Here is a 25,637-nt window from a genome sequence, read left to right on the forward strand (position 1 = left end):
GAATTTCTGTCGGTGGGTTTTTGATGCACACGGGTTTTTAAGATGTTGTCTGTAACTTCAATGTCCAAATCCAGATACACAGCTCTGCTATTGCTGTACGTCCAGGTGAATCGCAAACTCTGGTCTTGGGTGTTGAGCCAGTTTAAAAACTCAAGGAGAGTACCTTCATCACCAGTCCAGATACAGAGCACGTCATCGATATATCTCTTCCAAAGACGCATATGGTCTTTGAAAGGATTGATGTTAGAATCGATGACGTGCTCCTCAAACTGGCCCACATAAATGCAGGCCAGCCAGCCACAGGGGCACACACTACCATTTCCCCTGCTCTATCCCTTCCCTCTCCTGCCCCATCCCTTGGTTCTGCCTCAACCACTACACTCCCTTTTATACCTACAACTCTGTCCCCCTACACAATGGTGCCTGGCTCTGCGTCTGCCCTTTCCCCTGTGGGTGTGACACCACCAGACACAGTTGAATGATGAAACACCTGTGTGTGGACTTCCCGGAGCCAATTGGGCAGCAGCATGAGACCGCATGCAGAAAGTGTTGGTGCGCTCTGCTGTGGGTACTGAGGAGAAACAGATGGTGGTGAATCAGGAATTTCAATGGGCCCGACACCCAATCTATAGTGTGGAGGATGTGTGGAGTATAATGAAAGACTATGAACCCTTTATACAACAGCATGCCCTTAAGCACATGTCGGACACTCTGATAGAACTGTGGGAGCAGTGTTTCCAGGGTACCGCACCACAGATTATCTATAATATACGATGCAGAGTATATGTTACAGACATGGCCCCAAATTAGGTTCTCAGTAATGTCTACATTGGTGGGTAACCGGGGCAGATTACTTCAGAATGTTCCGTCACTTGGGATGCAACACCCCATGAGGGAAGTCCATCCCATGTATCAACCTGAAATACCAGAATTGCACGACTCCACGAATGCTGTGATAAGACCACGAGTCGAAGACCGGTTCCAAGAACAATGGATCTACACTCCCTGGAAGAGGAGTGAGGTACTTTCCCTAAAGAGCCAGTTGCCAGACCCACGGAAAAAACAAACTGCATATTGTAAAGAGCTGGCAGAGGCAGCCTCCTCCACAGTGATGACGTTAGCTGACATAGTTATTTTTCGGCTTTTTAGTACCGGTAGATCTATGGAGACAGGTCCACACACAGGACCATGCTCTGGAGTTGAGCGGCACATGGGACAAGATTAGAGAATGGGATAAGGAGCACAAGCCCGGGCAGAAGCCTAAGGCAGAGTTATTGGCTTTACCGGGGCATATTATTGCATATATGCACTCCCTTATCCCACCGAAAAAAGTGGATTGGGATAAGTTGACTGCAGGTCTCCAGAAGAAGGATGAGAGCGTGTCAGATTTCTTCACCAGATTTTAAGGAGTGTTCATTGACTTTAGTGGTCAGGATTTGTCACAAGAGGGTGGTGTCCACTTTTTTGTGAACACATTCATCACTAACTTACTCCCTGAGGTTGCCACTAGGTTGCAGGCTTCAAAAAGTACTTGGACGACACCCTCCCTGTCTGTAATACTGAGTATGGCACAGTACTATGAGGGTAGACAGAACGAGGACAAAGAAAGGGTGGAAAAGAAGTCGAAAGATTTGAAGCTGCAAGAGGAAGAGGTAGAGGATGAGGTTCGGGTTCGGGTCCTCGGCTTCCCCGAACAAACAGGGGTGGTGCTTCAGGTGTTCCCATGGGACCCAACCAATGTGTGTACTGTAAAAAGGAGGGACATTGGTGGAATAAGTGTCTGGTTTTGTAGCAGAAAGGTGGGGCTCCGAGAGATCAGGGTTTTACAGGCAGAGGGCGAGGAGGAGAAGGCCGAAGGGGAACACAGTTAATTGACTCGTCTTACAACAGGCAGAGCAAGAATTATTTTGATGATCCTCTGAGAAGACCGTACAACCATGACAACTATGACATGGACAAAGTGACGGGGTTGTCTCACAGCTAGGACAGCTAAGGGCAGGGCGAGGGTCTAGTTCCGGTGCCTGTAGATCAGCGTGGACCATATCTTACTGCAGATTTACAAGGTACCTCCGAGAAATTTCTAGTCGATACAGGGGCTATGAATAGATCTGTTTGCAGTTCAATGGTCCCGGGGACAGCTCTGTCTGGCCAAAACAATTTTTCAGTGGGTTTTTCAGACGTACCGGTTGTTATCCCCATTCCCAAGCCTCTTGCTTTGACTATTGGCCCTTTTACATTAGACTCAGCATTCCTACTGACGTCCAATTGTGAGGGGAACCTACTAGGATTGGATCTGTTAAAAATATTGCATGCAACAATTTACCGTTCCCGAGACGACGTTTACATGACTGTTGGCCCGCGAGTTGCCTTTGCCAAGCAATGCTTCGCAAAGGATGATCCTCTCCCTCTTGAGTTCCGAGTTGTGCCACGCACATTATGGGTTACAGGAGATACAGATGTGGGGTTGCTTCAGATGCCACCAGTCACTATACAGATAAAGGAAAATGCCAGGCAAGCAAGAAGGCCTTGTTGCAAATAATACAGGAATTGATTAAGTCTGGTGTGATTGAAGAGACAGCAGTGAATGTGTGGAACAGCCCTATTCTTCCTATTCTTAAAAAGGCACCATTGGACTATTCTGACACCCACCGATGTTTACCGTTTTGTTATTGATCTCAGCCAGGTCAATAACATTGTGGTTCCTCAATATCCTGTGGTCCTTGACATTACAACAATCCTGACAATGTTTCCCCCCACAGCTAAATTCTTCTCAGTAATTGATTTGAAAAATGCTTTCTTTAGCATACCAATACACCCGACCGCTGTCATCTGTTTGGATTTGCAATAGCCGGTTGCCGCTTTAGATTCTGTTGTGCTTCACAAAGCTAAACCAGAAAGTCCCAGAATGTATAGCCAAACTTTGAAAACACAATTAGATGCTTTGGAACTCCCCTCTGGTAATGTGATGCTGCAATATGTTGACGAACTCCCAGTGGTCTCTGACACTGAGGCTGTAAAGAGGCCACAGTTAAATTGTTGTTACATTTGGCACATCATGGACACAAGGTGTCCCTTTCAAAATGTCAGTATTTTCGACAGGACGTCACCTACCTAGTTCACCTACTGTCGAAGGAGGGTCGCAAGCTAACACCTGAACACATAGCTGCTATCATTAACATGCCTGTTCCTAAAACCCAAAGCGAGGTACACGCATTCCTGGGGATAACTTCGTATTGTCCCCACTGGATCCCGAACTTGTCCTTCCTAACAATACACCTTCTTTACCTCTCCACCAAAGACATGCATGATCCTTTGCCTTAAACACCTGCATGCCAGCCAGCTTTTGAACAATACAAGAGTGCGCTTTGCTCTGCTCCTGTGCTTGGTACTCCTGACTACCAGAAGCCTTTTGTGCTCTATGTACATGAGGCAGACGGTTGCACGTCTCTGTACTAACACAGGGTTTTGGTGGTAAGCAGAGACCCTGCGCTTATTCCTCTGCCATTTTGGATAATGTCGCCTGAGCGCTCCCAAGCTGCCTGAGAGCTGTCGCGGCAGTGGCAGTATCTATCAAGCAATCGGCAGGGCTCGTTCTTGATATTACCCTCACAGTCATGGTACCTCATGCTGTGGACATGCTTTTGAACAAGACAAAGATGCAGTACCTCACTAGTGTGTGTCTCACTGGATATGAGCGCACATTATTTGCTCCACTCATTACCATCAAAAGATGCGCTACCATAAACCCAGCCATGTTACTACCCCTCGCTTCGGAAGAAAAGGACAATGACATCCATGATTGTCTCTTCCAGACTGAAGAGGAAACAAAGGGATGGGTAGACCTGACTGATGTCCCCTCATCTGACCCCCTAGGGGAACTATATGTCGATGGCTCTTGCTTCAAATTGCCGAATGTCACTACCACTGCAGCCTATGCGATCACCATGCTGCGCACTGTAGCTGAGATATCTCGCATTCCACACCAGACGGCCCAAGCAGCAGAGTTAGTCGCCCTTCTGAGAGCTGGTGAGTCAAGTGAGGGACTAGCTGTTAATGTCTGCAATGACAGTCAGTATGCCTTCAAGGTGGCCCATAATTTTGGACGCCTCTGAGCAGAGAGAGGGTTCCTGACATCCCATGGGCAAAGGATACAGCACGGTCCCCTGATACTTAGTTGTTGTCAACACTGATGCTCTCGGAGAGGTTGGCTATAATCAAGTACAGCGCACACAAGGCTGTTGTAGATGATGTTGGAAGGGGTAATGCCTTTGCTGACAAGACAGCTAGATCAAAAATGAACAAAATGTTTGTGGCAGGTCCTGCTAGATGGGTTCCAGGCAATGGGATGTTTGAGGATTCAGTGTAAAGAAAATACAAAGAGAGGTGACTGCAGATGAACTAGAAATGTGGGAGGAGAGGACAGGACATCTGGATGAGGATGGGTGCTGGGCTGATGTGTCAGGGAAGCAGGGATGGTTGTTGCCAAATGCATTTGTCCTCCACGTAGTCACCATGGCTCATGGCCTGGCGCACATTAGTGCCAAAGGGATATGCAACCTATTTGACCCAGTATGGCAGAATGATAATATCCCTAAGGTTGCCGCACATTTGGTAAAGCACTGTATTATTTGCCTAAAGCACAATCCTGGGAAGGGCACCCCTACACCTGCTGGTAATTTTGCACCGCCTTCCTTCCCTTTCAAGTTCTCACAATGGATTTCATCGAATTGAAACGAGTGAATAACCTGAAATATGTACTAGTGGTAGTTTGTGTATTTAGTAAGTGGATTGAGGCCTACCCACCCTAAGAGAATACGGCCATGGCAACGGCAAAGGCACTTTAAAAAGAATACTTCCCACGCTACGGATTGCCACGCGTGATTTGGAGTGACAATGGGAACCATTTCAATGCAAAAATCATTGATCTGGTGTGTAAGGGCTTACAAATTACACAGCAATTTCTGGCAGCAAATCACCCCCAGTTAGCAGTTTTTTTTGTTGAAAAGTGCAATGGTACTCTCAAACTAAAGTTAGCGAAAATACATGAAAGCACAGGATTGCAATGGCCAGATGCGTTGCTCCTATCATTGTTTACAAGGGTGACAGCACACTCTAGAACAGGGCTGTCACCCTATGAGGTTGTCTTCTGATGGCCTGCCAATGTGTGGGGCGTCCCAAGATAGAGTACCCTCTTTTGACTGGCTGACTGTATGCCTGGTCTAAAGATCTCCGTTTTTTCCATCAACAGATACACGCCACTCTACAACCAGTGCAAGAGGGCCCCGGGCACCAGATCCAGCCTGGGGATTTTGTTATGGTTCAGCAGTTTCAGCGCAAAACCTGTTTAGAGCCGAGGTGTTAGGGGCCTGCCCAGGGGCTTTTTTCCTGACCAATGTGTTCATCGGAAGTGGAGTGAGTCTTGGACACGCAGGGTGCGTGTCGGGGTGCATCGAAGGCGCTGGTGAGGAGCACCTGGTTATAGAGTGCACCGGAGGAGAAGTGAGGCTCGGACAAGGTGAGCGTGTCGAGGTTCAGCCGAAGACGTTGGTGAAGAGTGCCTGGATATAGGGGCACCGGAGTTGGAGTAAGTCTCAGTAAAGCAGTGTGTGTGCATTGGTACAACCTGGGACTTTGGAGGTGATTGGCTGATCTTTGTGTGCACCGGAAGAAAGTGAGTTTCTGCAGTGTGGTGTGCATGTCCTGTTGCCAACTGATAATGCAGGAAGGAGTGCCTGGTAAATGTGCACTCGGAGTCAACGTGTATTCCCATCAGCGTTGTGTGCGTGGCTTCATGCCAGAAGAGACCCAGAGGGTGCGGTGGTGAACATGCACCCAGAGTAAAAGTAATCTTCCTAACAGTTGTGGCCCGGACCGGCAGGCCCGGAGGAGCTGAGCTGCCAGGCCAAGCCACTGAGGCCCGTTGACAGAGTTCTGCATGGAATGCCTGTAGGAGAGTAGGATCTGCCTACTTATAGTTACACCCACATTTTGCTGATGTTTCACTGTTTTCGACTTAGACTGACTGGGATCCTGCTACTCAGGACCCCAGTCAAGCTGCTTTCTCCTCTAACCTGATTGCATGTACTTTAGGTACACTCCAGATTGGATTCTGGGGTACCCTTATAAGTCCCTAGTATATGGTATATTATGGGCTTCAGCATGTATTGTGCCACCCCTGAGAAAATGACACCACAGGTCTGGAACTGCAGCCTGTGTAAGGTGGTGCATGCACCCCTTACTTAGATATAGGTTCACTATATCTACCTTATATCAGTGCCCATATAAACCTATCAGTCACCCTATGGCAGGCCTTATCAATCCTGAAGGCAGGGTGCTGGGTTTTATGTGAGAGGGTGCCCATACATGAGCAGAGCCCCTCTGCAGTCTTGTGTGTGATGCAGCCAACCATATACTTTTAAGTGCATTATAACCTTGCGGTAAATGTTAACTTTAAAACGGCTGCTTAGAAACATGTGTTTGGTGTCAAACACCTTGGAATCATACCTCCCCACCAGTAACTGGCGGGGGAGGTATGATTCCCCCTCCTAAAGGGATATATGCGACACACCAGTACACCCGGTACCAACTTTCTCGACCTGGGCATCGCAAAATGGATGCTGCCAGCCACAGACTGCCCTCCTGCTGCTGAGCCAAGCTCGAGCAGGGGAAGGCTTTACAATAGGCTTCCTGTCACAGGGAAGTGTAACCACCTCGTGCGCTCTGAGAGTGCTTTGATGTCTGCACTGGGTGCACATTCGGTGTCGCTGTGCATAGTCCAGTTCAAACCATTTACAGGAGCCATTGGTTCCTGCTCTGGTGCAAAACTGGACAAAGGACATGGGTGTTACCACCCCTCTGTCCTGACCCTCCCATAGGTGGGTCCCCAGAGTTTGTCCCACCCCTTCCTTGGGTATAAAGTAGGAACACCTGACCACAGGACTTTAAATTGTACCTGGACTAAACTCTGCTACAGAAACCAAGTACTTCAACAATCAACACTACGCTGGATGACTGAAGAATCTCCCTTGGAGTAAACGAGTTACTCCCTTGCAAGGCAGGCACCTAAACGCATCTGACCGGTTTGCATCTCCCGAGCTCCTGAGGACTCTGAACATTTCTGCAACACAGGCAGAAGGTTCCCGAGGTCTCTGAGGTTCATCTGCGCTTTCAGCAATTCTGAGGCCCATATCCCTCTTGGGGACCATTCAACCCGAACCCCTGTGCACCGTGTACTCTTGCAACAGCATATGCTTTTCGAGGATCCCTGAGGCTGTGCTTTGGGCTACTTTTAGTCCTGACTTCGAGCAGTGTTTCCACTGAAGATTTCCAGCCTACACTCCAGAGTGTTTCGTGGGCTGGTTTTTGTGATTCATCTTGATGTCCCTTTGCGATTCCGGGTCTGTTAGCCTGTGGGTCCCTGTGAAGGTAACTTTAACTTTCCATGGGCTTTTCTAGTTGCTCAAGACATGCCCTGACACTCCATTGCTTTGAGAGTCCCCAGGACCTTGCTGGTCCTCACCAAAGCTGATTTCCTCAGACTTCATGGGTTGCCAAGGCTTGTTGGTGTTCCATCTGGACACTGACCCCACAGCACTTGACATCCTACGTGGGACAGCTCACCTCTGGGCTTTGGTCATCGTCAATGTCTCCCCATCTCCGTGGCTGCAGAGTCAAGCATCGCGTCAACTCACCTGAAGCACCCGACATCGGTGGGCATTCGCCTACCGAGCCCCTGGTCACCCTGAAGTGACCCAGACTCTGTCCCCTCTGCATTCAGATTCTTCTCACCTCGAATACAGGCTTGGATTCCACCAGACACTTTTTATCTTCCTGGCAGCAACACTTTTCTGCATCACACCATTGAAAACAACAAAGATTCTCGACATCACTTGACACCTATGCACGCGGCTTCCCTGGGTTAGGTAACACAAGGTCTCCAGTACTCACAAGGGTTCTGGCCTTAGAACCTTCTATGTTTGAAAGGGTTTGCTCAAAGTCCTCTCCAAAGTGTCCTTAATCTTTAAAATTCCAACCGTGACTTTCCCATAGAGTTGTATGGAGCTCGCGCCTGTGTTCTTACACTGCACCCGTCCTCCATGGGTCCCCTGTGTCACTACCTTGGGTGGTTCCTTGGGGTCCCAGCGATTCTACATGCTCTAGGCACTGTGTCTAGTCAAGTCGTGGTTGTTATACCATTTTCTTAGTATATGGTTTGGTCTCCCCCTGGAGCCCACTGTGTATTGTGCTATTTACTGTCGTCCTAGTAATTTAATATTGTGTGCTTTGTTCTCTAATCTCATAAAGAGGTTAGTAGAGAGTTTTTAGTAATAAAATACATATATTTTATATATTTCTTGTGTGGTTCTCCTTTCATTTGGTCATTCAGGAGGTTCTGATCTGGTAAAAACAAGCTTCTTTACATTCCTTCGAGACTTAGCCTGAAGGCTGCTCTCCATAGCTATCACTAGGATAGCTTTCAATAAAGGTTGTCTTTAACCTAATCATCAATAAGGGTTGTTTGGACTGGTACAAGGTGCCCACTACAACATATACATATACCAGGCCAACTTCTCACAAGGCCCAGTTCGAGGAAAGAAGAGAGGAGAGTGGGGTCGTGCCCCCAGGTAACGTGGATTACTACCTGGGTGGGGTGCGGGCTCGGAGTCCTTCTGACGACATGAGCCTTTGCTTCTGCTCAGTGTAGGGCCCGTACTGACGAAAGGAGCAGCAGTACAGGGGCCAGAGTAAGAAGCTGTACTCTGTGTCATCATTGAACCGTGTGGGAGGCAACTGTTATCGAAGAGGCCGATTGTCGTAATACACATTGCCAATATTGCTGCTAACAAACTGCCGGACTGTCTTAGGACGCCTAACATTATCATTGCCTGACGAAGTACATGATTTTAGCGCTACGCATTGCATTATTTCTCCCTTGCCAAGTACAGGAGTGTAGCGGCCGGCATTGCATTATTTCTTCATTGCAAAATACATGATTGTAGTTACGCATTGCATTATTCCTTAATTGCAAAGTACATGATTGTAGCGGCCTGCATTGCATTATTTCTTCATTGCAAAGTAGTTGATTAGGGTGTGACGCATTGCATTATCCCTTCATTGGGCAGTATATTAAAGTAGCGGTATGCATTGCATTATTTCTCCCATTGCAGGTACCGGCGTGTATAATTACGCATTGTATTATTTCTCCTTTGCCCAGCACAGAATTGTATCGTTATGCCGTGCACTATTGTTTATCACTTGTGTGATTCTAGCAGTGCGACCAGCATAGCATTTTGAAAGCTGTGGTTGGGATTTGAGCCTACCAGCCAGCCAGAACGAATATTACCCTTTATTCTATGTTGGCTTATGTATCGTGTGGTCTGATCATATATCGTTTTGTATAAAGTTATACTTGTTTTTATCAAACTCGTGTGGACTCCATTTGTGGTGTCACCAGGGGGTTGCCGTGGGCGTGGTTGCACATACAGAACACTCGTGCTTCGAAGATGGGCCTGGCTGCTCGTGCCAAGCTACTAAGGGGGGGGAGCAGGGCTATCTCAAACTGTGTCCTTACTTGGCCTAACGTTGAGTGGGGAGCCCCAGGTCACGCACTTGGTGACAGTAGTGCGGGACTGGGACTCTGGCTTCCAACAGTAGCCATTTGCAGGGGTCATTTTCACATGTTGGCTATGCATAAATTGTCTCCCAGCCTGCTGCACCTATTGCATAAGCAAACTCACTCCTAGTGTTCCGTTGCCCAAACGTGACAATAAGTGCTCTCCCATGATGATGCAAGAAATACAGTCAATAATGTAAATAGACGAGGGACTATTTGAATATTAACTGACAATTTTTATATTTCCATTTGCTTTAAGTATGTTTGGCAATATGAATTTGTATGTACTTTTCCTCCTCCCACTTACAATTGTAAAGACCCTGCCAGATAAAAATAAAGCTTTTAGCCACGAATGCTAAAAGGAGGGTCAGTTAGATTTGAAACTCCCCTTCCCGTGGTGCATTTATAAATGCTATGTTAGGTTAGCATTATGTGGCTAAATAGATGCTATTTGTATTCATACTGTGAATTCGCATTTTGCAACCCACTGAGTTATCCTCACAGCATGTAAGTTTAGTTAGCTTGTGTGACTCCATTTTGTATTTCGTAATCACTATAAGACTGCTTGGGCCGCGCTCATACCAATAATGGAACAAGCAGATTTATTTTGACCTCGATTCCAGAGATCAGTCTTACTGAAGTAGATACACTTCTTAATCTAATTAAATCTGGATCACCGACTGACCTAATACCAGCTAAAATGTTTGCTCCATTGGGCAGCATCCTGGCCCCTAGCCTTAGAGCACTAATCAATCTTTCGCTCAGAGAAGGAAGGATATCTAACAACTGGAAAAGGGCAGTTGTGAACCCAATACGCAAAAACACCGCGCTACCATGGTCAGACCTCAATAACCTGCGCCCCATATCCCTCCTATCCTTCATCAGTAAGATGACGGAGAGACACGTTAACACTCATCTCTCTAAATTCATCGAAGCGGCGGACGGTCTGGACCCTTCTCAATCTGGGTTCAGGCCAAATCATAGCACAGAATCAGCTCTCCTCTCCGTGACCAATACCATCCGAATGGCACAGGATAGAGGAGGCTCTGTGATTCTGGTGCTATTAGATTTGTCCGCCGCCTTCGACACGGTGTCGCATGACACCTTGATCAGTCGTCTGGAGGGAATAGGAGTGCGGGGAACTGCTCTATCATGGCTAAAAAGCTTTATTTCCAACCGATCCCAAAATGTTCGCTTGGGCTCCCACTATTCCATCTTCAGGGAGCTCACCAAGGGGGTGCCACAGGGCTCATGCCTAAGCCCCACATTATTTAATGTGTACGTGGCCCCCCTGGCGACAGTGGCAAGGAAATATGGGTTCACACCAATATCCTATGCTGATGACACCCAGCTGTTGTTCCCTTTCCAAAATATGAACCCTGCAGTAAGGAATTCCTTTGCTGCTGGAATGAGAGCAATAGCTGGATGGATGACCTCCAATTGCCTACAATGCAATGTGGGCAAGACGGAGGTCATGCTCTTTGGAAACGCCCCACTTCTTTGGTCTCCTGAGTGGTGGCCTCCAGAACTGGGTGCAGCTCCCTCCCCTAAGGAAAGTGTGAAAAATCTGGGTGTGAAGCTAGATCAATCATTGGTGCTAAAAGACCATGCCACACAGGTTACAGGAACCTGCATGAGAGTCATTGGCCTACTCAGAAGGGTATTTCCGTATTTAGCAGATTATCACCGGAGAACATTAGTGCAGACCTTAGTCATGAGTAGGCTTGACTACTGTAATGGATTGCTAATATCTGCTAATGTAGAACAACTGAAGAGGCTACAGGTTGTTCAAAACACCGCCGCTAGGTTGATCCTTAATGTTCCTGCTAGATCCCCTTCATATCCCTTACTGAGTAGGCTACACTGGCTCCCTGTGTGTCAGAGAGTACAATTTAAAGTATGTTGTACAATCCACAAATGCTTGTACGGGACTGGTCCTAGGTATCTGACGGAAATCTTTCGACCTTATCAACCAGGAAGAACTCTGAGATCTGGAAATCAAGCTTTGCTTCAGATCCCTAGGATCAAAAAAGAAAGACAAGGAGGCCGAGCCCTTTCATTCAGAGGTCCTACTTTATGGAATTCATTACCCCTCTTTCTAAGACAAAACTCTAATCTTGTCACTTTTAGAAAATGCCTGAAGACGCACCTGTTTCCTATCCAGCAATCATAAATATGTCACACAAGCTCTCTGTCTTTGCCTACCTTTGAAACAACGCAGCGCGGAGATATCTCCTCGGAGATCGAATTCCTGCGCTATAAAAGAAACAAAATAAAATAAATAAATACTAGGCCTTATTCCTGTTTTTGCTTGCCTTGGCAAAACTGTACATCGTTAATTTTTTCTCTCCATGTTTAAGGCTGTATCCCGACTTGATAATGAACTGACATTCCAGTCTTGATGTGCAGCTCTGCTCCCATGTTAGGAGACACTATGACTAGGCAGAGTGGCCTTGAAATACTGATAGTTCACCCCTCTGTTAGGTACAAACTCATCTCTGTGTACCTCCTTTGTTCATGCCGGGCTAAAGCCGGTAGTTTTCCACCAGAGGTGTGGCCGAAGTCTCCAGAAAGGTTTATTATGTATTAGGGCCCCTGGGGGAGTCAGTCCCCTTGATAGACATCATAGGATGAAGGTCTGACTAAGCTCCACTGCAGAGTACATACCTGAATAAATGTACGTTTTCATTCTATACTGTCTGACCGACTCTTCATTTTGGGACGGCATAGCAAGTGGTCGTAAGAACCTGCATGGTCCTAGAGGGCCAGTCCTTTAACACCAGTTACTCTATTGCCCCCAAGGCAGCTGTTTATACAGGAACATGTGTGCTTGGCACCCAAATAGAAATCTGCCACTCTCAGAACCTCATTGAGTCCTAGCCGGTGCCCTATCAACTTAGCAGAGGTCCTGGCGTTTTCCTGCTAGTGTTGGACTGCTAGCCATATTTTGAAGTTACTCTTTGACTGGGTGGGCATTCCACTGCTTGTAGTGTATCTGCTGGTGTAGAGGATGCATTATGTGCAGAGCAGTACCCTGAGCAGCCACTATAGTTTTTGCTAGACTCTGCATACTTGTTTGCTTTATATGAAGTCTGAAGCACAGTATATTTTCTACCTGTCCATAGATGTTGAACCTAGCCCTTTCTGCAGGGTCGGCCCCCAGACGTTTAGCCTTTACACTTCACTTTTTTGCAGAATTTGTTTTTGTTGGTTTTTGGACTCTTTGCACTTTACCAATGCTAACCAGGGCTAAAGTATTTGTGCTCATTCCCCAAAACTTGGTTAGATTGGTTTATACCTGATTGGCATATTTTATTTACTTATAAGCCTCTTGTAGAGTGGTATACCACATAACCTGGGCTTATAAATTTAAATACTACTAGTGGGCTTGCAGCACATATTGTGCCACCTACTACCTAAAACTAGGGGTGGGCGAAGAATTCTGCTCTGCCGGTGGAGTTCACAAAGTTTTGCCAACTCGGAAAAACTCCCTGAAGTAACATGGAGCAGGGTTTTTTCTCTCAAGGGGCTCCCAACATTAAGTTAGTGAACGCTTGCGAGAAAAAATCCTTGCTATATTTCTCAACGCGGGCAGTCACAACCGCTTGCATTGAGAAATCTTAGCTCACGTTGAGGAAACTGCCTCTTGGGTAGAATGTCTACTTGAGTGGCAGAAAGTAACAGCGGCCTCTGACGAAATGCATAGTGCAGTTTGTCCTGACTTTACAGTACAGGACAAACTACTGGCACTAAAAATCAGTGCAAGCAGTGTGACTTAACAGACTTCCCCAGCTGGCAGAACTCCACAGAGCATGGGGGAGTTTTTCTGCACTTCGCGGAGTTCAGCTGAGTAAAACTCCACAAACTCCTTCCAGTCCTACTTTAAACATGTCCCAGGTCTGCCATTACAGCCTGAATGCTGTTCCTGGTAGTGAAAGACTCTTAAATTCTTAGGCCTCATTTATGGGTTTTTAGCCGTAGGGCAGTGGAGCAGGCCTTACTGCTTTGCTGCCCTATTTTCTTGATCAAGTGTAGGGCAAGTACGTTGGACCTACTCAAGCCCTATTCACTCCTCAGGTTTGACAGATGTATGCACGGACTCCCCGTGGGACATAATAGGTTACCAGAAGGCAACTTTCCCTCTCTGGCCCAACCCCCTTGGTCTCTACTGGAATTAGATCCCCCCATTTGACAGCACCACTGGACCTTTGTCCCAATGGACGATAACCCAGGACTTAGCTTTTGCAATGAAATAGCCGCAGAAATCCTTAGAACACTCCATCCATCTTGGAGTCAGCAGGCCCTTTGGACCCGTGGACACAGACAGAAGATTGGGCCTCTCTCGCTACAATGAAAAGAGAATGGCTTAAAATAACACTCCACGGCGCTATGGTGACAGAGTACTTAAGGGCTAACATAGCACCCAATGCCTTGATCAAAAATGTCCCACTTCTTTTCTTGGAGGATGCAGTTTTTAAGAACGAGTGGTCCCTGGTGGCATGGAAATGTACCAGGGACCTGCTCATCCTCATTATTAATACGCCAGAGAGGCTGGAAGATGCTCTCCTCATCAGAATACAGATAGCTGAAGGGGCACCAAAAACCAGTATTCAAATTTCCCTCTTTATTTATTTGTGTCATTTGTAAAGCACCTGAATCACCTCAAATAGGGCATCTCCGTGCTGCGGGCGTAAAGAGGTAGTGCAGACAGTGTTTAGAAAACCAGAGTTTTTCGTTTTTTCCTAAAGCCTAGGTATTGGAGAGGCGGATATCCAGGGGTAATTGATTGAAGAGTTTGGAAACAAGATAGGAGAATGATTTGCCTCTCAGTCTGGATTGTCTGATGCGAGGAGTGACAAGAAGGCCTTTCCCTTCTGAATGAAGGGTGCGCGATGGTATGTATTTGATCAGTTTATCAGCCAGATAGACCAGACCCAACTGGTTTAGGCCTTTGAATACTATGCAGCAAACTTTGAAGTGAATTATTTTACGAATAAGGAGCACTGGTTACCAATCGGGCTGCAGTATTCTGCACCACCTGTAGACTATGTAAGGCTGAGTCCTTGGCGGAGATCAGCAGAGCATTGCTATAATCCAGGCGGCTGAGTACTAAGGCTTAAATCAGGGTCTTGCGTGTTGAAGAGGGGAGGAAGTGGAAGACTTTACGAAGCAGGCTGAGGGCATGAAAGCAATCTTGTTTAGTTGCTGCTATGTGTTCATCCAGATTCAGGTTTTTGTCGATAAGGACTCCTACATTTTTAACCACTGGTTTAGGAGAAGGTGCTGGGCCAAGTTCTTCTGGCCACCAGCTGGGGGACCAGCTGGTGACTGCGTCTTTAAAAAGCATGATTTCTGTTTTTCCTGTGTTTAGCTGCAGCTCGTCCAAGAAGTTCTCGCTTTCATGCCATCCGTAAATATATTTTGAATGTTGGGAGTATCCTTATCATAGGATAGAAGGAGTTGTGTATCGTCTGCGTAAGAAATCGGCTTGAACCTGATCTTCCTGAGGAGTGCAGCAAGGGGGGCGACGTTCACGTTGAAAAGAGTGGAACTAAGACAGGAGCCCTGGGGTACCCCTTTGGTTACTAAGGTGGTTTTGGATTTAAAACATCCAAGGTTCACTGTTTGGGTTCTGTCTTTGAGGAATTCCTCAGCCATTCTAAGGCTGTGTCCTGAATGCCTATTGAGTGCAGTCTATCTTGTAGAATCTGGTGAGAGATGGTGTTGAATGCGGCGGACAAGTCGAGCAGTAAGAGAATTACTGCACGACCAGTGTCCGCCTGCATTCGAATATCGTCAGTTACATTAACCAAGGCTAGTTCAGTGCTATGTCGGGGACGAAAGTCTGACTGGGAGTGATCAAGACAGTTGGAAGACTCGACAAATGCTGAGAGGTGTTTGTTAATGTGTTTTTCCAATAGTTTACTGTATAGGGGAAGCAGTGAGATGGGACGATAGTTGGAAATGACATTGGACGGCAGTTTGGATTTTTCCTGATTGGCATGATCCGAGCATCTTTCCATTCTTTAGGGAGTTTACCTTGTTTAATTGAGCTGTTTAGAATGGAACAGAGGGGCTCGGCCAATTCAACTGAAAGTTTTTTGGCAATTTTGGCAGGAATTAGGTCTTTGGGGGAACCTGCCTTACCAGATTTTAGTAAGGATTCTGTGTTCTGTGTGGTAAGTAAGGAAAATATTTCAATGTGCACAGATTGAGTGGGTGGGGAATCTCATTCGTAGGGTTATGTCTAGAGTTGGCGCCGGGGATGGATTTTTTTGTGTGAGGTGTTCAGCTATGTTGTCACATAGCAATTGGGATGGCTCTTCCTCTGGGTTACATGCTTTGGGATTAATAAGAGTGTTAAGAATATGAAACAAAGTTTTAGAAGTGTTGTCTGATTGGGTCGCTATGTGCTTTTTACGAGCATTTCTTAGATTTTCGTGATATATATCTAAGTCCGATTTATATTTTTCCTTGTCAATCGGGTCTTTAGTTCGGCACCTTTGGAGTTTTTTGCATTTGCTTTTTTCTGCTCTGATGAGTACCAGGGGTTCTGGGGGCGGGTGGAGGCCATGGACAATTTTTTCACGGGGATCGGTGTCTATAGAGTGTCTGATGGAATCTTGGGAAGCTGTCAGGCATTCCTCAACTGTGTCCACAGGTGGTTGGTGTGAAGGGATAAATGCTTCCCAAAAAAGGGTTTGTGTAAGTTTGTGCCATTGTCTGTGGTTACGGGTTACTAACGTTTTATTAGATATATCTTCGGGTGGACCCACCAGGTCAAAATATATTATCGAGTGATCAGACCATGTCAGTGAGTTAGTAGATTTATAGATTGTATCAGAAGAGTTGGAGAGGACCTGGTCCAAAGTATGACCTGCAATGTGTGAGGGGGCATCATTCTTTTTTTTTTTTTAGGCCAAGGGCTAACATTTCCTTAAAAAAAGTAGCAGCCTTGGGTCCTGGGAGTCCTCGCTATGGACATTGAAGTCGCCAAGCAGGATACATTTGTTGGAAGAAATCACATGGGGAGCAAGCATGTCCAAACGATGTGTAATGGAGATGGAAAGAGGCCCAGGGGGGCGATAAATGAGGGTGCCCTTCCAACTCAGTTGAGAGTGGAGGTCCAGCCTGAATATGAGAATTTCTATTTGGTCAATGATATATTGGTCTAATATTGTGGCTTTTATAGGGTCCTTGTATATAACAGCTGTCCCACCGCCCGCCTTGCGTGGTCTATCAAGTTTTAAAATGCGGTAGCCATCTGGTAGTGCCATAGCGATGGCTGGGGAGGAGGAATGTTTTAGCCACGTTTCCGTCAGGAATCCAATGTCAGGGAGATATGAGGAGAGTAAGTCCCAAATATTAGTGGTATGTTTGGGGAGTGAGCGGACATTGGACAAAAAACAATTCCAGCTGGTTTTGATGGAACTATTGCTGTCCGCGTGGAAAATAATGTGGGGATCATTGAGTAAAGGTGGAATACTTTGAAAGCCACAATGAATGCACGATATAGGGCCTTACAAAATGGAAGGAAATTGGTGAGTGCATGAGTGTGTTCTAGTGTCCGAGATAGGGGTGGGTGTGGAATACCCAATGAGTAGCAGTTACTGTCTGGAATAAGTGACCCTCTTCTTATGATCCATGGCGTGACCAGTGGAGAAACCGGCAGGGTTTCTGAATCCTGGCGCGGACGGGCGCAGATGGACTGGCCTTTGGCACGCCTTCAGCACGCCAGCGGCACGCGTCCGCTGCGTGACGGCCAGGGCATAGGATTTTAACGTTCTCGACAGAGGCCAGCTGATCTGGTCCCTGACGTCACTTCCGGTGGTGCGACACTCCCTCCACGCAAGCGGAACTTTCCGTGGTGGAATGGGAAGGTGCTTTACAGTCAGCACATTGAGGCAAGTACAGAGAGCTTTGCGACGAGTATACAAAGTGTAATTTTTAAAACGCATGCAATTTGTGAGTTTAAAAGTACAGAAGCTTCGTAACAAACAGTGCGATCTCAGTAGCGCTAAATAATGGTGTGGCAATAGCGAGCGTGCGAGCATCAGAGGGAGAGAGTCACGAATGTTCTATTTCAGCGTTCCCTCTTAAAGACCAAATTATCTGAACTTAACAATGAAATTGCAGAAAAAATAGAGTATCTAATGAAACAGAAGGTCAACAAGCTCCAGAAAGATATAAAAATAAGTTGAAAAAGAGAGAGTGTACCCTTATTGTAGTGTAGTTCCTATATTCCCAATAGGCTCTGCACTTTGGAATAGTGTATCCTGTAGTTTAGACGTAGGACTGAAGTCAACTAGGTCTCTACCGAATATACTAAACTTTATTGTGTGTGTTCCAGCTAGGTCAGAGGTCACTAGAAACTTTCTTGAGTAAACAAGAAGGGATTAGTTTCTGACAACTGCTTAAAACATGACAAATTTGTTCCCCAAGAATAAGAAATAAATCTCTAGAGTCGCGGAAACAATAGACAGTTATTTCACTCAGTCAATCGTGCATGCTTCATTTCACCAGAGATGCAGGGAAATAGAGAAACGGGCGTTTTCAATAAAAGGGTATTTATTGAACAGTCTTCTTTATCAAGCATAAGAAATGAACTGCTGCAATCGTAATACTTGTGGTAAAGTACAAAGCGTATATGGTTTCTAAGCCATAAAATACCTAAAATGCATAAAATACATACAGTGATAAATAATGACAAAGTACTCAACTGGTGCTTCTAAAATACGCCTACCCGGTGTACCTAACCTAGGTCTAGTACAAGGGAAAAGGTAAGTAGGGTGTAGCCTAGTTTTAATATTATTTGGCAAGAATCTAATCCAAGAATTCTCTGAGGGTCTAATCAGCTCCGTACCTTTGTTTTAGAATGTAGGAGGTCTTGTATCTCTCTCTCGGGACTCGATTTCCCAGCAACCCACAAGGGTAGCCTGGAAACACTAGAGCTGGATTTCTCGGCAGGAGAAAGTACAGCATCTCTTAGTGCGTCAGCTGGAGGGTCAGCTTCCTTCAGCACTTGCTGCAGCTGGGCGCATCGGGCAAGTAGATAGTCGAACTGCTCCAAACCACTGTGTGTTTGTTTGGACAAGTGTGGGCATATTTATACCTTGAATGTGCCGAGTTTGACGTAAGATTGGACATAATAACGTCATCAGAGACTTAATTTTCTGAAAAGTCCATGATTTCTTGGATAACTTAATATTCATGCAGGGCGAAGTCCCTGACTGCTGAAGGCGGGTTTTTCCAAGAAATTGTTGTAGATTTTCAGAACTAGTGGAAGTAGCCAATCCATATTGGGACTACTTGAGCTATGTCTTAATATGGTTATGATTTCTATGCCTATATAAGGATATGGTATTTTATACCTATATAAGGGCATGAATCGGGAAAATTACACTAGGGTCCTAAAACGCTATACAACACCCTTTCCACGTATTATGTCTAATATTACTAAATCTATAAGCATAAGAAACATAACTAAAGCATGTGTTCATAATTCTACCCAAAATACATGAAATGCATTAAACATGGTTCAACGCATACATGAGTATTTGTCTTGTACGCATTTTACAAGCAATGGCTGTGTGCCTGTTCCACGTAACTCACCAAGAGCTGGATTAGTTGGTGAGATCTCAATGAATGCCGTCATCAGGATCGGCAGCCGTTGGGGGCCATATGATGCATGAGTCGTTACCAGACCTAGCAAGGCGTCAACATCCGTTGGCAGTGCTGATGGAAGTGTACAACAGATGTCTAACACGCATTCTTCTCAGCAAAGCAGGCATCGTAGAACAGGTAAGATGCAATCTTGCCAGATTGGTCTGAATGAAAGGAACCAAGTGGTATTCAGATCTCTTAAACGAGCCAAGCCAAGAATCTGTGTAATTCTGTCATGATACCGCATGGCTAGGAGAGCTTGCTCCATGGTAGTCTGGGTATCGTTGGTGACTGGACTTGCCATATCGGAGCAGGAGAAATAAAAATAGAATTCCTGCTATGAGTCCCAAAATGAGAGGCAGATCGCCGAACACAGAGTGCACGAAATTTGGAAAAATCCAGAGGACTGCTTCGAATGGTGTTAACAGTTCCGAAAAGATAGTCTTAAATACATGTGCGATGCCACTGGTATCAGACGTGTTTAATATTTGAACTAACATTTCTGCGAAATGTACTGGGCAGTTTGTTGATAATAATGCATGTATCTCTGCAGAAGTCCTTGCAACTTGCAGATCATACATTTCTCTAGACGAGGTCAGTGGCACAGTTTTTTGCAAAAGAATGGCTTTCATTCTGCTTAAAGTATCAATTTGTATAGAAGAGATATTCAATGAAGGCCATAACGCCGTCTCCCTGTCTGTAGTACTCTTTGGATACAATACTTGCATACAACAAGTGACCCTGGCTGACACACTAACCAGATAGGCTCTTCCTGCAACATGCCACAACAGCTGTGATAGTTGAGCAAAACGTAGCTCCCATTGGAAAGCTGCCTTAAAATTGGTTCTATCGTGGCCGCTGAAGTACTGTGCATGTGGCAAGAAAGGTTATTTTAAGAACTTTCGCAGGCTCCATGTAAATTAATACCTCCACATAAAAGTGTACCGCTTAGTGAGTTTTTACAGTTCCTTGTACTAAGAAATACCTCCTTTCCCCCACTCCAACATTTGTGTGTGTATGGTAAAGACCAGGTCAACTTAATGTATCCTTTACCCAACCTTTCATACAGGCCTGCTGGTATATGCTGTAGACAATACTGAAATTGTAAAATCTTCACTGGTATCTAGATGGTGCCATGTATTATACATTCAACGACAGGTTTCTCAGAAACTGTCAATGGTAATCTTTCCAGTTTTTCAATGCTCATCACCGTATAGTCTGCTCCTCTTTGTGCCAAAGAGATTTGTTTATCTGTAAGGTTAAAGACAGTAAACAATGACGTGGTATTGATTAGACGCCATGGCACACAGCTTGAACGGAGATTTTGCAACGTCCAGCCTAGTAGCATTATAGAACGTAATTGAGACTGGCCATGTTGTAACATTAGCAAATCCTGTTCTATTATGTCAATGGCAGATGATACAATGCTGTCCAAAGAATAAATTCTGGAGGACAGAGTCGTTAACCCATTGTCCACTACAGAGAGTGCTTTCTCTAAATTAATACAATCAATTTCTCGTATTTTTTCTGCAGTTTCCATTTGCGTTATTTTCCGAGCTTCGTTGTACGCAGCGTATAGACCGGCGTATCTGAAACGTTTTTGTCGTTGTTTGCGAGGCCCGAGTAAGAAGTCTCGCAAGTCAACATCTTCTTTAAGTAAGGTCAAGTGTTGTTTCATTTCTGGAAGTGGGGATATCTGTAGCCAGTCAAGGCATAGTTTTCCTACACTGTATGTGGTGACTATCCCTGGATGTTGTCTCGGAGTTCCTTGGATCTGGCCTGTTCATTTTGAACCCCTGTGTTTTGTTCAGGAATCGATCTTGACAGTTAGTTGGAAACAATGGTTACTCTGCCCCATAGACACAATCAGGATTGGTTCTGTTGTTTTAAAATCTGTTTTACGTCTACCTCTTCATCTGCAGTGCCATTACTGTCAGGTGTGGCCTTAGGTATGGACCGTTTTTTAAAATCTTTTATTTTAGCTAAGCCAAGACATGATGTTTGTTGAACGGTGTCATTCAAAAATATGATTTGTTCTGGTATAATTCACGCTCTGAACAAGGCTTCTAAAACCTGCACCTGCCATTCTTTTGTGCCCCAGACCGTTTTAGTCTCAATGTTGTCTTTCCTAAAGTTAAAACCTAATGTAGACAGCTGAGCATAAAAGTTTGCAGAATAAATTTGTTTAGTATTGGTCAACATGGTTTTCATTCCTGTCTTATTTATATTTTTAAAATAAAACGTTTCTGGATGTGTCACATTAAAACCTGTAAACTATGGAAATTTCTCATAAAATGTTTTAGAGCTGCCTTTTGGTGGCGTTGGACAATGTTTCCATTGATTATAAGTAAAAGCATTTCTAGGATTTACAGATTTGTGCAAATAATGGTGACCAAAATGATTGTAGCAATACAGTTCTTCATAACTTGTTGAACCTTCTAAGTGTTCATGTTTTTCAAATGTTGCTGAAATTTCTAAGCCTGACATCATATTAGTAACAGTTTCAAAGTCCCAATCATCTGAAAAGGTGCTTGTTGAAACAAAATCACTTAAAGAAACCTTGAACTGGTGTAGAATTTTCAACAGCTCCACCGGGCCCAAAATGTCATAATCAGTTGTGTCCCATGCTATACCACCAGGTATAGGAACGGCTGTGATGTTCACTGATGACAGGTCTCTTCGCTCACGATGAGATGATTTTTAAGGTTGCAGGAGTAAGTTGATGTTCTTACTTGCTGTGTCCATTGTGGTGTATTTTCCATCTATCATTCGTCCCAAACTTAAAACCAGAATGAGCCATAGTATTAAAAAAAGGACACCCAATCCTATCCAAAATTCAATCCATGGTGAAACCAGATATGTTTTCTCAAGTTGATGAAAGAGTTTTGTTATTTTTTCTATTAACTGGCGTTGTTTCAGGTTCACTGGGATCCTCAAAAAAGTTATCGAAAATGATAAAATAGCCAGAAGCAGTTCTGTCAATAGTTGGTCCCATCCGGATTCTTTGAAATCACTGGAGTTGCTTCCTCCTTTGACATGTTTGTATAGTCCGATGCTACATCATTGTAGACATAGACAGGAGTTTCTTGACGAACTGATATTTGGGTGTCAAGATGGACGAGTTCCATAGCTTTGTTGCTTAGTCCTTCTTTTCTCACAGCAGGTTTATCAAAGGTGATAAGTCTTTTTCAGTTTGAACCTCTTGTATAGTAGCCAGATTTGGTCGTCTGCTACTTCTTGGGAGTCCACTGGGCCTACTACTTATTATCGGCCACATGATGTGGTTTTACCAGGTCAATTGATACCGTTCTGTTCTCCCTTTTACCAGCAAGCGGCAGTAGTAATACTGATCTTGTTCCAAGAATTGCTAAGACAGGTACTGCTTTTCTATAAGAAGGCCCAAATTCCTTCTTCACCACGATCTTTTCCCTGACTAGATCCCAAATCTTTGGAATCCAGGCAGGTGGTTTTTCTTCAGTGGTCGTCTGCTTTTGTATTGTGTTACTCAGACTTCTTCTTGTTTCATTTAAATTCTGTCAAACAGCCAAATGGTCTTTGATATCAAAGGGTTTCTGTTCCACCACTGAAGTTTGACAATCAAGGTCCTGAATAAGCATTCTAGTACCAAATAATAATTCATATGGAGTAATTCCCCCCAGAGAATTTCTTGGCAGATTATTAAGACTTCTTTGGACACTATTTAGATGTTTGACCCACCCGTCACTCGAACCTAATACCCTAGCTGTTATAGATTGCTTTATGTCACGTTTTTTTCTTTCCACTACCGCATTTCCCTCAGGATGGAAGGGACTCAAAAAACGCAATGCAACGCTCAAGCTGGCCATGGTCTCCTAGTAAGCTCGAGAGCTAAATGCAGGACCCTGGTCAGAATGTAGCGTGCCGATTGCGTATAATCTTTTATAACAGTTCTGGCGTCAGCCGAGCGCTGGGGCCACATCCAAATGAATCTTGTCTTAGTATTTGTAGGATCGCGTACGTCTATGGCGATGTCTGCATGTAGAAAGGCTGATGCTGTCTAACAATGGTGTCTGGACTGGGCTGGCTATACTGTAGTCAGGTACCTGGTGGCTTTCGAAGCTATGATCTTTGTAACAGGTGTCACAGTTAATTCCGAATTTGTAAACTTCGACGGTCATTCCCGTCAACCAGTACATCTCTACTAATTCTATTAGAGAATCTAAGATCCCTTGATGTCTCAGACCCTCTCCCATATGTGCTTCATGAACCAAAGCACCTCTCTGGTTCCTGTTTGGGATTACTCTGTCCCCCACTCCAGGGATTCGAGCAAAAGGAACGGAGTTTGCATCAATTATGTACGTATACGTGAGTGGATAGTTTAGAGGTAACGCTGCATAGCTACCTTTCATTGAGGCTTTGACTGCTAGCATTGTTTCACAGTCTATTTTCGTTTCTGAACGAGTGATTGCAGCTACGGAAGCCGTTTGCACAGCTGCCTTCGCAGCTCATCAGCCAATGAAATCCCTTCAACGTGAACGCCATCACGCTGATGAGTCAGTGTATGAATCACGTGAGTCTTTTGTAGTTCTTTTTGCAAAATAACTACTTATTCCCTTAGTAGTTTATGCTTAATTGTGCCACCTTTAGCGTCTCTGAAACCGTTTTGAATCCAGTTCTGCAAATATTCATTGTAACATTGGACGCAAGTAATATGAATCGCACACTATCAATGTGGGCAATTAGCGATCTGTATTTTCAAGCGCCCTCTTGAAAGCCTGTAGTTCAGCTCGCTGAGCTGTACAGTCTCCGAGAGATTGAGTTATAGTGACCATAGGACTGAGCTGTACAGTCTCCGAGAGATTGAGTTATAGTGACCATAGGTCTAAATTTACCTTCGCACCAGCGACCTTCAACAATCACGCACGCAGCACTGTAAGCTTGTTTACCCCCAATTGCGGGTTGTGCTGAGCCGTCTGTATATATTATACAGCCGTAATGTTCAAGTAGCAGAATTTCAGTTGGCAGAGGACGTTCTAATTCGTATTGTAGGAATTCTTGTGTTTTTAAATACAGGTCAAAAATGTTTTCAACGTCTGTTGCAGCAAGAGAATTAACCCATTGTATCCATCTCGGATGTAGAGCTTTAGCATTTGGAATGCTTGCTTTTGTTACTGCCGCTAAGGCAGGTACAGGTATAACGATTTTAATGCGTTTACCCTGTGCGTGGGCTCTCTTTTGCTACAGCAGTCTGAACCGCTATCAGTATTTTTTCTGTTGAAGAGAATTTCATTTCCGCTTGTGTGTACAAGTGTGATTTGTATACTATTGATACCGTCTCACCTTCGTTAAAGGTTAGGTATGTGAATCCGCATCTCCCTGAGATGATTCGAATCACTAGGTTGCACACTTTGTCGCGTGTTTGTAACTGTGTTTTTGCTAACATGTCTGTTTGCACTGAATGCAAAATATCTGTGTGTTTTTGTGTCCAATTAGTAGGTTTGAAATCAGGTTTGATTAGTTTGTAGAGAGGTTTAACCCTTTCTGCGTAATTTGGAACATAAGTTTTTCCAAAATTCAGGAAATCTAGAATTGACTAAGTTTTTCAGCGTTTTTGAAGATTGGAGCAGCGCACATTTCTCTAAAAAGTTTGCTGCCAGGCTTTTGCCTTCACTTGATAACTCATATCCCAAAAATAGGACGTTGAAATGGGTAATTCGTGATTTCTTGAAATTGAAGTTATACCCTTCAGAAGCAAACCCAAGTATTATGGTGTTCACTTTTTCAAGTACAAGTCCAAATCCTCATCTGCAAGATAGTTGTCATCGACATAGGACAATGCCACATCATCGTACATTTGTAGTAATTCTGTTACTCTGGCTGAAAATAACCCTGGACTATTCTTGAATCCCTGGGGAGACAGAAAAATTGATTGTCGCTGTGCCCCCATTATGGAGAAAGCGGTCAAATACCTGCTTTCTGATGCAATGTTTTGACAAAAGAAACCATTTGAGATATCTAATGTAGTTTTATATTTTTTGCGCACAATGTGCTGCAAAAGTCTTGCAACAGGAGTTTAGATGTCTGTAATCCAAAACTAGACGATATGAATTGTCTGGTTTGGAGACAGGAAACAAAAGATTGTTCATTGATGAGGTGCATGTTTCAATCACCCCTTGATATTCAAGTTGATTTAAGATCTCCCTGACCAGTTTTTTAGCTTCCTGTTTTACAGGATATTGCCTTTGCATTGTTGGTTGAGTTTTCAACTGGATTTTATGGTGAGGGGAATCCTCATCATATCCTACATGATTTTTGTATAATGCTGGGGCCTGGGCTACAGCCCATTTCCTAGCATATGTGTATTTTTTATAAATTGGAATGT

The sequence above is a fragment of the Lissotriton helveticus genome, chromosome 5_1, assembly GCF_964261635.1.
Source record: "Lissotriton helveticus chromosome 5_1, aLisHel1.1, whole genome shotgun sequence".
Classification (NCBI taxonomy): domain Eukaryota; kingdom Metazoa; phylum Chordata; class Amphibia; order Caudata; family Salamandridae; genus Lissotriton; species Lissotriton helveticus.